Below are 12,056 nucleotides of genomic sequence, written 5' to 3' on the forward strand. Positions count from 1 at the left end.
TTCGCTGCTGGTTCATATTACGGGTTTCTTGTGATACATTTTTGTAACATGCTAATTATGTATGCTCGGTGGGTGGGCTATGTGGTGTAAATAGAGTATGAATCCAGTATTAGCGTTCAATAAACTATTGTCTGCTATTGTCCTGGGCGCCGTCTGTCATAAAGCAGCACCGACAATGTGAGCAGTTTCGCTCGCGGGACGCAAATGCCAAATATCTTCGCAGCAATGGTAATGATGCGCATTTGCTAACGGAGCCGCATTTGTAAAGGTGCGGTACGTACTTGCCTCTTTACAAGTCCTCATAAGCTTTCTCGGTTATTATCTCCAATTTTTCCTTGCCATATTGTTAGCGCATTCATAATTTTAACGACCACCAAGCCATAGTAAGAAGCCTTGCTGGCGGCACTTGCCTTTTATTGTAATGTTTTCAGCTCCAGCTCAAGAATCTATAAACCGAAATTCTGCACCCCTCATCGCGCGCAGTTTATACTATAGATAGCGGGTAACATAAAGAACGGCGTCTTTCGGCTGCTAATCTGGAGGTCGGTTGGTGTACGCTGGGTTCGACTTATAAAATCGGCAGCCCTGTTACTATGCGAACGGATGTTTTGTTCATGCTCTCAGTTTTGTGGAGCTGGGTTGGCGTTGTCCGCAGAAAAGGTCATCTTTAGAGGTCTTAGAGGCCGTAGAACCTTGAGGAAACCAGCGCTTGTGCGAGACTCTTAATTTTATCTTCGGGCTGGCCGCAGGTATGATCGTCAGTTTTCACAGCACCCGTGTTGTTTGTTTGGTTGTGTGCAGTATTTTGTCGATCCACTGGGTGGACTATAGGAGTTTTGGTGGTGTACAATACCTCTTGAACCTTGATGTCGTCTTTGCGCTGAAAGCTCGTGTTTCGAATGAAGAGTTGAGTGTTATCTCGAATAAATTGCTGCTTTCTGTAGCTTGTACGTTTTGAGAACCACTACATACTTGTCCTTTCTTTTGGGGGACTGGGGGGGGGGGGCAAATTTGGAGTCCCCGTTTGTAACGAAAACTTGTGATAACGTCTAGTCCTCACTGAAGCTGATTTTCAGCAGTTAGCTTGTGAACTGCAAAAGAGAGGGTACTACCGGCTTCAGAAAGAGGGAAGGAAGGAAGGCAGATAAGTTTAACAGATTTCTTTAGCTTATTACAATACACGTGGGAAGGAGGATGGGGAAGCGAAAGAGAGAGAGAGAGAAGGCATTATAGTCTAGACCATTCAGATGAACTAAGCAAGGTGCAAGGTATCTGTAGTGGAGCACTCAAGTCCGTCGCCTTTGTGTACTGTAGAAGCGCTCGTGTGGCTTTCTGGCATGACAAGATGTGAATTCAGGCGCCCAAGACCTTTGCTTCTGTAAAAGGCCTATCGTGCAGTCTATTCAAGGCTGTTAGGATCGGCCTGCAGCTATTTCAGCCCGCTGCAGGTGCTTCGATCCAACCGGGGTGGTGGCACACTCCAGAGAACTGCGGATAACCAGCAACCACGCGGCGAGGGGTCAGCTCAGGGGAGTTCTCGAGGGGAGGTAGTTGGCGGAACGTCCCCATGCGCTTTTCGAGACCAGACAATGTGCAGCGGCGGAGGCCGCTGTGCGAGGTCCGCTCTGGAATTTAGAGGCGCCGGCTGGGGTCGGGCGTGACCACCTGACTACGGGGACGCGGGACAATGGATACCACGACGACTGCGCTGCAGAGGTCGTCTGCCCTCGGAGGGAGCACTGAAACCTGTGCGGCATGTGCGTGTGTAAAACCCATATCCCCTTAAAGGCGACCACGAGGACTTTCTACGATGACGTCGAACGATGACGTCGAACAGAGTGGTTATAAGCAGCTGTCGGCTGCTAGCGTCGTGCTCGTCGTCGTGCTCTGTGCTCGAAATGTACTCGTGAGTCGTGCGCTCGATTGCTGTATGCTTCGTCTTGCGGGCTGCATTTGGGAGTCACGCTAGACTGTCGATGTATGTCTTGTTTTAACTGTAAATACTGTAAATAAATCCTGCTCGCCTAGTCCTGTCGCCCCAAGTTCCTCCGATCTTCCTACATGCCCGACTCCAAATCTAATAAGGCACACTGCAGAGTCTGGCGTTGTTTATCGAAGCGGGTACAGTTGCACAGGAGATGATCGATGGTTTCTTCACATCTGCACTTAGTGCAATTATGGGTGAGTGAGCCATTCCAATGTGATAGCTGCACAAGTTAGTGAAGGCTACTCCGACCCGCAGCTGGCACAGCAGTGTTCCGGAGTGTCGTGAAAGATTTGTTGGTATAACTGCAGTTGTGACAGTGGATCGGTGGTTGGAGTTCTACTGAGTATTCCAGAGATTCAACGTGATGTCACGCCCGAGATGGCCAAGCTCTATTGCAGGGTGTCTACTCTTGATAAAAGTATGAAGAGCGTCGGTGCTCCAGTGGCGCCATCAGTGACGTGTTTACCAACGATGCCACAATGTCCCGGCAGCGCCTCTGACAGATTACACCATGTACTCTAACACCAACGCAATGGCAAATTTCATTGGTTTGGGGCATAAATTGGTCATAATTTCCACGTGGCAAACTTCGCGCGCATTCAAGGATTAATTTGGAGCCGGAAAATATTGCGCCTTTGCAAGATGGTTCTTTTTCAGCATATTCAACTGCGGTACGAAGAGCTGCGACAAAGCCATTCTATGACCATACAACGCCACCTGTGATTTGCCGCAAGACAGAAATGGCCTCATTCATGATGCGCGTAGAAAACAAAGTGGGGCATTCTACGACAAGAAAAAAAGATATCATTCTCCGACATACGCTGCAGTGCCAAGAAAATAAAATGGGAGTTCGCGTTTTGGACCTTGGTGTTAAGCGTGCAGTGCCTTTTATCAAAGGAAGGGTTGTCTGCCATAGACGAACGAGTATTGTAGTAAATACGCTGCTCAGCGTTAAAAATTATTTTTAGGTCCCATGCGAATGTGCTATCGTCAGATGCCAGCGCGGTGGAGCTTGGATTAAGTGCGTGTGCCGCACTACCGCAGTTCTTGAACATTTCGGCGCCGGTGTCGCAGATTTTTAACGCGACAGCGTTAAGGAGCTCGTGTCGCAGAAAAGCCGGTGTCGTCGGTGTCGGCGTTGGCCGTGAGCGATAAATCCCAGCAGGCACTTCATGAATAAAAAACAACTTGCAAGATGGGCTGGGTGGGAATCGAACCAGGGTCTCCGGAGTGTGAGACAGAGACGTTACCACTGAGCCACGAGTTTTTTTTTTTTTTTTTCTTTATAACTGAGCCACGAGTTAGATGCTTCAAAGCGGTACAAAAGCGCCTCTAGTGAACGTGGTGTTGCCTTAGAAACTAGCTGTTTCTAGGGCTCAGGCGTGCGTCGCTTGCTCAGGCGCACATTTCGTTGTCGCGCCGAACGCTGCGTTGCTCGACGCTCACCGCGTCCGATGCGGGGCGCGTAGTCGCTGCGCCGTAGCCCATTGTCTTACACCCCTTGGCGGGTCGACGGGAACGCTGTCGCGTTCCACTCTTGAAGGCGAAGCTTAAGCGTCCTCCATTTTTTTTTCATGTGTCTAAACAACGTGAAATATAATGGTTGTCTGCAGTGCGTTTGGTAAGAAAACGTATGTTTACATTAATTTGATAAATGTAATGCCGTTCACAGATAGAAATTCGGTCAAAGGTGTAGCTCGCAAATGGGTAATAGTTGACGTGTTAGGCTCCTTGCTCTTTATATTGTATATTAATGATATTGTTGATGTTGTTCGCCTTTGTGTAGAGATAAGATTGTTTGCTGATGATTGTGTTTTGTTTAAGTAAATTAGTTCCACTAACGGTTACAACGATCTCAACGCTAGCCTGGACAATATACATCAATGGTACGTAAAATGAGGAGTGATCCTTAACACGAGCAAATGTGTCTGCCTTCCAGTAACACGCCCAAAAAATCCGCTGTCATATACCTACATATTAGGGCCTTCATCATTACAAGAAGTAAGCTGCTATAAATATTTCGGTGTAACACTCACTTCAAACCTGTCTTGGAATCTTCATATTGATAGTGTTTTTTCATCCGCCTTCCGCAAGCTTTGTGCCCTTAAACTTAAAACTGCTCCCACTAATGTTAAGCTGCTCTGCTATGCTGCTCTTGTACGGCCAAGACTGGAATATGCGTGCATTATATGGGATTCTCATACTAAGCGCAACATTGATTGTCTTGAATGTATAGTCAGACAAAGGCCGTAAGATTTATTTTCAATAAATTTTCAGCGCTAGACTCACCTTCCGATTTTTTTGCAAGCAAATGGCATTCCCCTATTGCAGGCACGAAGGCAAAAATTTAGATTCGAATTTCTTCCCAAACTCTTGAAAAACAAACTAGCGCTAGATGCGTCAACATATTTGTCACCCTTAACTAGCAGGCCCACCCGACACCACAATGAAAACGCTCTAACCCCATATTTTGCTCGCACAGACCTATTTAAGTTTTCTTACTTCCCGAGAACCATTAGTGAATGGAACTGCCGTATCAAAGCAAGTGATCCAACTGTGAAATAACCTTTCTGAGCCTGTATTATTGTTGCTTTTTCCCGTAGCTGTTTCTGTTGTATTTCTTTTGTATTTGTATCGACCACCCTGCTTGGACCATCAGTCCGCAGTATTGCATAAATAAAAAAAAATACGTACGTGATAGTGTCTGGTGTAACGCGGCATTTATACAGTGACGAAACAAACAAGAATGCACGACACCAAATGCTCGCAAGTGTGTGTGTGTGTGCTGTGTTCGTTGAAGAAACTACAGCACTGCAGATTAATTTAAAGGGACGAAAACACGGCGATTCTGGCTAAGTAATAAATCGATTTGCCCGAATCGAGGCAACAAATTTGTAAGTGTTATAAAGGCAAGAATTCCTTATTGAATCACTGAGCAGTGGTTACCTGTGTCGGGAGGTTCGCTCAAGAGCAACTGGTGCCTCTACGCATGCAGCGACTCGACTCTCCAGCAGCACAATCATCTGGAAGAGTGATCACTTGCGTTGATCTTTCTCCCTGTAGACTTGGAAGGAGTGCCATCTATTGTATTCCCGCAGAAACGAATATTCGACGGCGGCGAACAGTGAATTATCAAATACAAATCGAGAAGCAATGGCTATTCGATTCGTCGCAGTCACAGGAACACAATCACTCGTCACATATAACGGGGACGTAAGGGGTGGTGGCAGTCGTTTCCATTCCCTTCAAATCTGGCCACGTTTGAGCACCCATCAGCATACTTACAAACCCTCCGTTATCTTTCTCTCTCTCTCCTTACAAATGTTTCGTAAACTTTACCAATTTTTCGCTCGCGTTATGACTTTACGATTGCTGCGTGGAGTTTTACCAAAAAATAGTTTCCGTGCGCGAAAAATTTTGAGGATGTCGAAATGGGCGGGCTGCGCAAGATTGAAAAAAAAAAAGAATAATGCATACAATATATAAATTTTGCTGGTAAAATTTTACTTTTGTCGCTCTTTTGTGGCAACAGATAACGCCATATACTAGAGGGATGCATGCTCCGAGCATGTTTATTCATACAAGTTCCTGAAGCAGGCCAAGTTGGCAGCCTCAATGTCGCTGATGATGACACTGTGAGTAAAAAAAACAGTCGGTCGCTTTTCAGTTTCTATTGTTGTTTCTTGTTTCCAGTTTTTTAATAAGTCATAAATAATGAAGTGCGTACTTATCCTGCAAAATGTCTGCTCAGTGCAAACTTCAATAAAACGGATGCGATCACTCCACCCCTCGCTTTGTCATGTCTACCGGATGTTTTGAATTTTGAAGTTTGCAAGTTGGTAGGTTTGCATCAGTAATAACCACCACATTCCGAGTAAGGGTAGTCAAAAGGCCATGAAAGAACGAAAAGATAATAAAATACTAAAAGAACAAACCAGAAAATATGTAATGAAGATATAAATAAGAATGCAGAAATCCTCGCGATTGTACAAAATCTCATAGCAAAGGTGCTTCAATACTTCATAAAAAGAAAATCCGAGGACACCTATATGTGAGTTGTGAATGCGAAAGCATTAATGTCCAATTGAACGCCGCTGAGCGGCCTTTGGAGCTATGAACTCCTCGCGGGCAAGCCCGCGGTTGTGACGCTTGGTCAATGGTTTAGCCCAGTGGGTAAGACACTCTGCTCACGAGCTTGGGTCGTAGGTTCGAGACTCACTACCGTCAACGTTTTCGCTCTCGAATACATAGTCTTTCTTTATACATAAATTTCGTTGTAGCGATTATCGAGGCGAAGTTAGAACGCAGGCGAGAGCTTGCGCGGACGAGCAACGCGCGGATAGCACAGGTGTGCGAGAGCGAGGTTGACGTGGCTTCGCGGCGATACCCTCTACCCTCACGAAACACCTGGCGTGGCAGCAAGTGCACCTTTACGCCCGCTCTGCCAGCACCACCTAGATAGCACAAGGCCTTTTCACTCCGATACATGACGTCGTGCTACCTGGCCCGACTGCCATAGAATCTAATGGGGATGCTCGCGAGTAGGCAACAGTGACTTTGACGTCAACGCTGTCGTCACGCCAGCGTTGTCAATGGAAATTTCAGGCCAGGTAGCGTGACGTCATAGATCGGAGTAAACAGGTCTTGCGCTATCTTGGTGGTGTTGGCTCTGCTCCGTCGAGGCGCGCACGCGACGCGACATGGCGTCGCACGCGTTGGGTATTTAGGTGCCGTTTCCCTGCTAAAGCCGCCGGCTTTATCGCCCAATGGGCCATTAGGTGCTTTCGCACCAGAAACGAAATAATGCGGATCCCACGTACTGCGGGAATCGACTGAAGTGAAGCTTTCTGTGCTGTTTGCTTTAATCGACGATAATATGGTGATGTTGACGGCAAATGTTAGATTTCTTCGGCGTTCAGTGCAATACGAGACTGGTGAGTTGATGGTAAGTGTGACCTAGCGTGCGCCACTTCTTTTTGTCTATACGTGGTATAGAGAACACACAGCGAGAAGTGTTTGCTTGTGGCGTTGTTATGCGCCATTGTTCATAACCTGCTAGAAAGTTAGCATTGTCGTTGCCTCACACGGCGCATCGTGACAGAAGTGTTAAACTTTACTTGTATTATGGGTCTGTGCGTGCCAAAACCACAATCGGATTGTGAGACAAGCCGTAGAGGAAAACTGCGGATTAATTTTGACCCCTTGATGTTCTTTAATGAGCACCTATACCTAAGTGCACGAGCGTTTTCGTATTTCGCCCCCGTCGAAATGTGGTTGCCACGATCGGGGTCGAACCCGCCACCTCGAGCAATGCCATAGCCGCAAAGCTACCACGGCGGGCACAGAAGTTTTGAATTGAATTGCGACGCCTAGATTCTGCGGTGGTTCTACGATGTCACCTAGACGCTACGGCGCTTAGTGAGGCATTGAGTCTGCACGCAGTGCGTTAGTTGTCCGCTTGACAAATTTGCATGGTGTTTATGTTTTTCAGAAATAGCAGAAACGTACGGCGCTGTACATTGGACTTAAGTTTATCCAGTTTGTCCACAACCGCTGTCGTGTCTAGTAGTAGCTAGGGTGCCTGGGGGTCACGCGCATCCAGGCACCGTAGAAGTAGCGTTTCCTCGCCTTCTCACGTCGCCTTTCCCCTCTCCCGCCCTGCCCTCATGTATGCGAGTTGCGAGCGAAGAGTTCCAACGCTGTTATTCGCTAGTTTCGTGGCTGCGTTGGTTCTAACCATCATCTGCTTCCTCTCTCCACTTCCTCTCTAGCATTCTATATACTATATAACACACGGTTGCGCGTTAGTAGAAAGGCAAGCGCTGCAGTTTCTACAATGCTTTTGCGGGGTGTCACAGATTAATGCAGCTGTCAAGAAGCTAGCTATTATTAACACAGCAAGCTGGGCGAGTTCGTAACTGAACATGTTCCTAGGGGCGAGTAGCGCAACCCGGATGAAGGACAAGTAGAAGCAGACGTATCGTATACTTCCTTTTTTCTTCGTCCGGGTTGCGCTGCACACACCTAGGTAACAAGGTATTGTGGCGACGCCTAAGGAGTTCCAGAGGGCATTGTGCACATTCGAAGCGGTGCAAAGGTCCAAACGAGTCTCTCGCGTCGTCCTTCCTCTCTGCCACGCTACTGCCAGGTATTTGCACGCTCTGAAGAACCTCCCGACGTGGAGTGCAAGACAGCAGTAGCAGCGTCAGAAGAAAAGTCGAAAGAAGAGGCAAAGGAAACTTGGCTTTAAAAACCTCCACCCTTAAGCACGCAATAGCGAGCACAACTACAATGACAGGCAGCGAGTTTGTTAGAACACGCACTATTGTTCGCAACGCGACCGAATTATATCGAAGACAACGTAAGTATAATCACGTAACATAGGAGCAGGCGTTACAGTAAAGGAACATGTATATTGTCATGTGCACTCGAGAGACAAAACAAACAATAGGAATGAAAAATTATGTCGGCACCATGCACTCTAGGAATCGATGTAAGCGAAGCTTTCTGTGTTGTTTGCTTTGGTTGACAATTATTGGCGGTGATGTTGACAGCGAATGTTACATTTATTCAGCGTTTAGTGCAATACGAGACTGGTGAGTTGATATGGTGAACGTTATCCTCCGTGCACCACTGCGGTTTGTCTGCATAGTACACAGAACACACAGAGAGAGGTGTTTTCTCGAGGCATTGTTGTGAGCCACACTTCATAACCTCTGAGGGGGTTGAGCATATTCACTGCCTCACATGGCACATCACATCGTGGCAGAAGTGTTAAACTTTTATTAAATTATGGGGCTGTACGCGCCAGAACCACAATCAGGTTATGAGGCGCGCCGTAGTGGCGGACTCCGGGTTAATTTTGACACCGTGGTGTTCATTAACGTGTCCCTAAATCTAAGTGCTCGAGAGGTTTTTATTTCGCCCCCGTCGAAAATGCGGCTGCCGCGGTCGAGATCAAACCCGCGACCTCGAGCAATGCCATAGCCTTGGCGGGCGCATAAGTATTGGTTTGATTGACGTGCCACCGCTGCCGTAGCGTCGCCCATACCCTACGGCGCGCTTTAATGCGTCTCTGCTTCTGCACGTCCTGCGTAAGTTGTCCGTTTGACAAATGTGCATGGTGTTTATTTTTCAGAAGTAGCACAAACGTACCGTATCATACCTTAAATTTCAATTTATCCCGTTTGCCGGCAACCACTGTCGTGTCTGTAGTAGTAGCGTTTCCTCGCCTTCTCACGTCACCTTTTCCCTATCTACTCCCTGTTTCCCCACTTCCCCGTTTTGGAAGTGGGACAGTGACAAGGCTGTTATTCACTCGTTTCGCGACTGCGTCGGTTCTACCCATTCTCTGCCTCCTCTATCGCATTCTACCTAGCTTCCGTCTGGATTTGTATGTTAGTAGAAAGGTAAGCGCTGCAATTTCTACAATGCTTTTGCGGGAGTCACGGATAGTTCCAGCTGTCAAGAAGCTAATTTGGCGACGCCCAGGGAGCTCCAGAGGGTACTGTGCACATTCGACGCGATGAAAAGGTTCAAACGAGTTTCTTTCGTCACCTTTCCTCTCTGCCGCGCTCCTGTCATGTACACACGCTCTGAACACTCTCCGACGCGGTGTTCCAGGCAGCAGTGATAAAGTCGAAGGAAGAGGCGAAGAAAGCTTCGATATTAAAAACCGAACGTCATGAAGGCTTTAAACAGCCGAGACAAATGCAAGACAGATAGGACGAACCAATATATCATGACTTTTTTACGTTTGTAGCGCAGCTCAGAACGAGCAAAAAGGAAGGTGGAAGGGATAATGAGAAGGAACCTTCCACCTTCCTTTTTGCTCGTTCTGAGCTGCGCTACAAGCATGAAAAAGTCATGACATACCAACTCGCCCAAACTGCTGCGCTTTTGACGAACCATTATAGTTTCAGTTAACACTTGTTTAGAGAGATTGAACCATGTGTCGCTAGTATACCGACTGTGAGGAGCGCTTACCGGCTACGAGGTTTCCGAGCACTCCCATATAATGTACTTCAGCTGCATGCCCGTGGCGCGCTTATGGGGGTACGAAGTGAGCATGTGTCCAGGATGTACCCGTGAGCTTATCGCGCGACCTTGACATTGAAAAAGAAAAGCGTCGTTTGTATTGTGACGCACGTAGTGAGGTACAAAAGCTATTCGCGTATCCTTCAGGAGTCACTTCAGCATATCTGATAGGCGCGGGAGCTGATATCACCATCATTGTTCGAAGTATATATCTGTCGTTCCCGGAAGGTGAACACCAATAGCATACATGTTGCTGTTACGTATTCTTTAGCGCTTTTGAGTTTGTGTCTTCTTTCTCGGAAAATATGTGAGTTATTGCGGCGTGTACATTGCGGGAAAGTTTAAGCCGTTTTTGCTGGGCCGCCCTTCAATACGCTATAGATATGGTTTGCTTTGCGGTGGCTGATGGATGCAAGTGTCTGTCAATAGGTATGTGAGTGAATGCATGAATGTAAGGATGAAAGCTTGGATGGATGGATGAATTTCATGTGTGAAGTTTAATGCCCCAAAGCTGTGGCGACGGACTGAATACACCGTGTCACTGATTGGTTTTGGCCACTTGGGGTTCCTTGAGGGGAACCCAGCTGCATGCTAAACGAGCAGATTTGCATTCCGCTTTCATGAGAATGCGGCAGCCAGGAACTGATCCCGCTACTTAGTGCACAGCAGCACAATGCCATAGCCACAGAAGCCTCTTGGCGGGAAATCAGTCAGTCAGTCAGTATAGGCGAGGCATTATACAAATGTATCATGCATGTGAGCTTGCAGCCTTTCTGCTGATAATGTCGCTGCCCGTTATCTCTCCGGTCCTTTTCAGAGCATCCTAGGCCACCTCCACTTATCGAGCTAAGTGAACAGTCATGCAATCTCAAGCAGTTTGTTATCAATAGTGCAAGCGGCCGTTCCTTATTTATATACTTATCTGAAAATTGAGATGGCGCCAATCCCATTCAATGCCGTGATAGTGGGCGTCGTAAGGTCGAGGCGTTTCTGCTCAGTCATGACGTATGTCACGTGCAGATTTCGCAATAGATTAGACGACCTCGGCCAGGCGACCCTGCTGCGCCTTGCGTTGCAACCAAGTACAGGGTAATTGAAAGCGTAAACAGACAAGGGCAGGAGTCACAAAAAAATAATAAGCCGGCAGATCCCACGCCCTGTGGGAATCGATGTTATGCGAAGCAGTGTGCGGGGAGCCTACCAAGTTAACGAGCTTAGAACGACAGAAAGCTGAGCTAATTGGTAATGATTCATTATGCAAAAAAAGAGGTGCTCCCTTCAGTTGGCGGCGTTCGTGTTGTCCACTTCTCTACTCTTGTGTCCTGTCTGCACGCCTCACCTCTTTTTTGCATAACAAGTTAACGAAACGACCATGAGAGCACCAATATGTAGGCGGCTGTCTCATGACCTACATGACACGCATGCCATGACATTCATGTCATGCCCTATCATGTCTGTCATACGCTCTTGCCATACTATGCCAACTGTGGTACATACCAAGTTAACGAAACGACCACGAGAGCACCAAGACGTAGGCAGCTGTTTCATGACCTACGTGACACGCATGTCATGACATTCATGTCATGCCCTATCATTTATGTCCGTCATACGCTCTTGCCTTACTATGCCGATTGTGGTACATACCAAGTTAACGAAACGACCACGAAAGCACCAAGACGTAGGCGGCTGTTTCATGACCTACATGACACGAATTTCATGACATTCGTGTCATGCCCTATCATTTATGTCCGTCATACCCTCTTGCCATAATATGCCAATTGTGGTACATACCAAGTTAACGAAACGACCACGAGAGCACCAGACGTAGGCGGCTAGATAGATAGATACAGTCAAAATTGCAAGTGTTCGCCAAGAAATACTTCGCACTTAAAAAAGATGAGAAACAGAAACAGCAAATTAAATGCAAATAACGAAAACAAAAAAGGCTATGGATATTTAGAAGAATAGCAAGAAAGAAATTAGAAGGAAAAGTCTGTACGATAACACAAAGGGCAGTAGCTTCAGATTTGAG

General features: G+C 47.1%; 1 protein-coding gene across 1 annotated transcript in view; it reads right to left on the bottom strand.

Moving 5' to 3' along the window:
• The window catches only part of LOC142576050 (3-hydroxyanthranilate 3,4-dioxygenase-like), a 41,605-nt gene extending 31,553 nt beyond the window's left edge, over nt 1–10,052 (bottom strand). The window contains exon 1 of the mRNA XM_075685962.1: nt 9,974–10,052. The gene's annotated coding sequence lies outside the window, so the exon portion shown is untranslated. The remainder of the gene's footprint in view (nt 1–9,973) is intronic.
• Between the last annotated feature and the right edge of the window lie 2,004 nt (nt 10,053–12,056).

This window comes from Dermacentor variabilis, chromosome 3 (assembly GCF_050947875.1).
Source record: "Dermacentor variabilis isolate Ectoservices chromosome 3, ASM5094787v1, whole genome shotgun sequence".
Taxonomy (NCBI): domain Eukaryota; kingdom Metazoa; phylum Arthropoda; class Arachnida; order Ixodida; family Ixodidae; genus Dermacentor; species Dermacentor variabilis.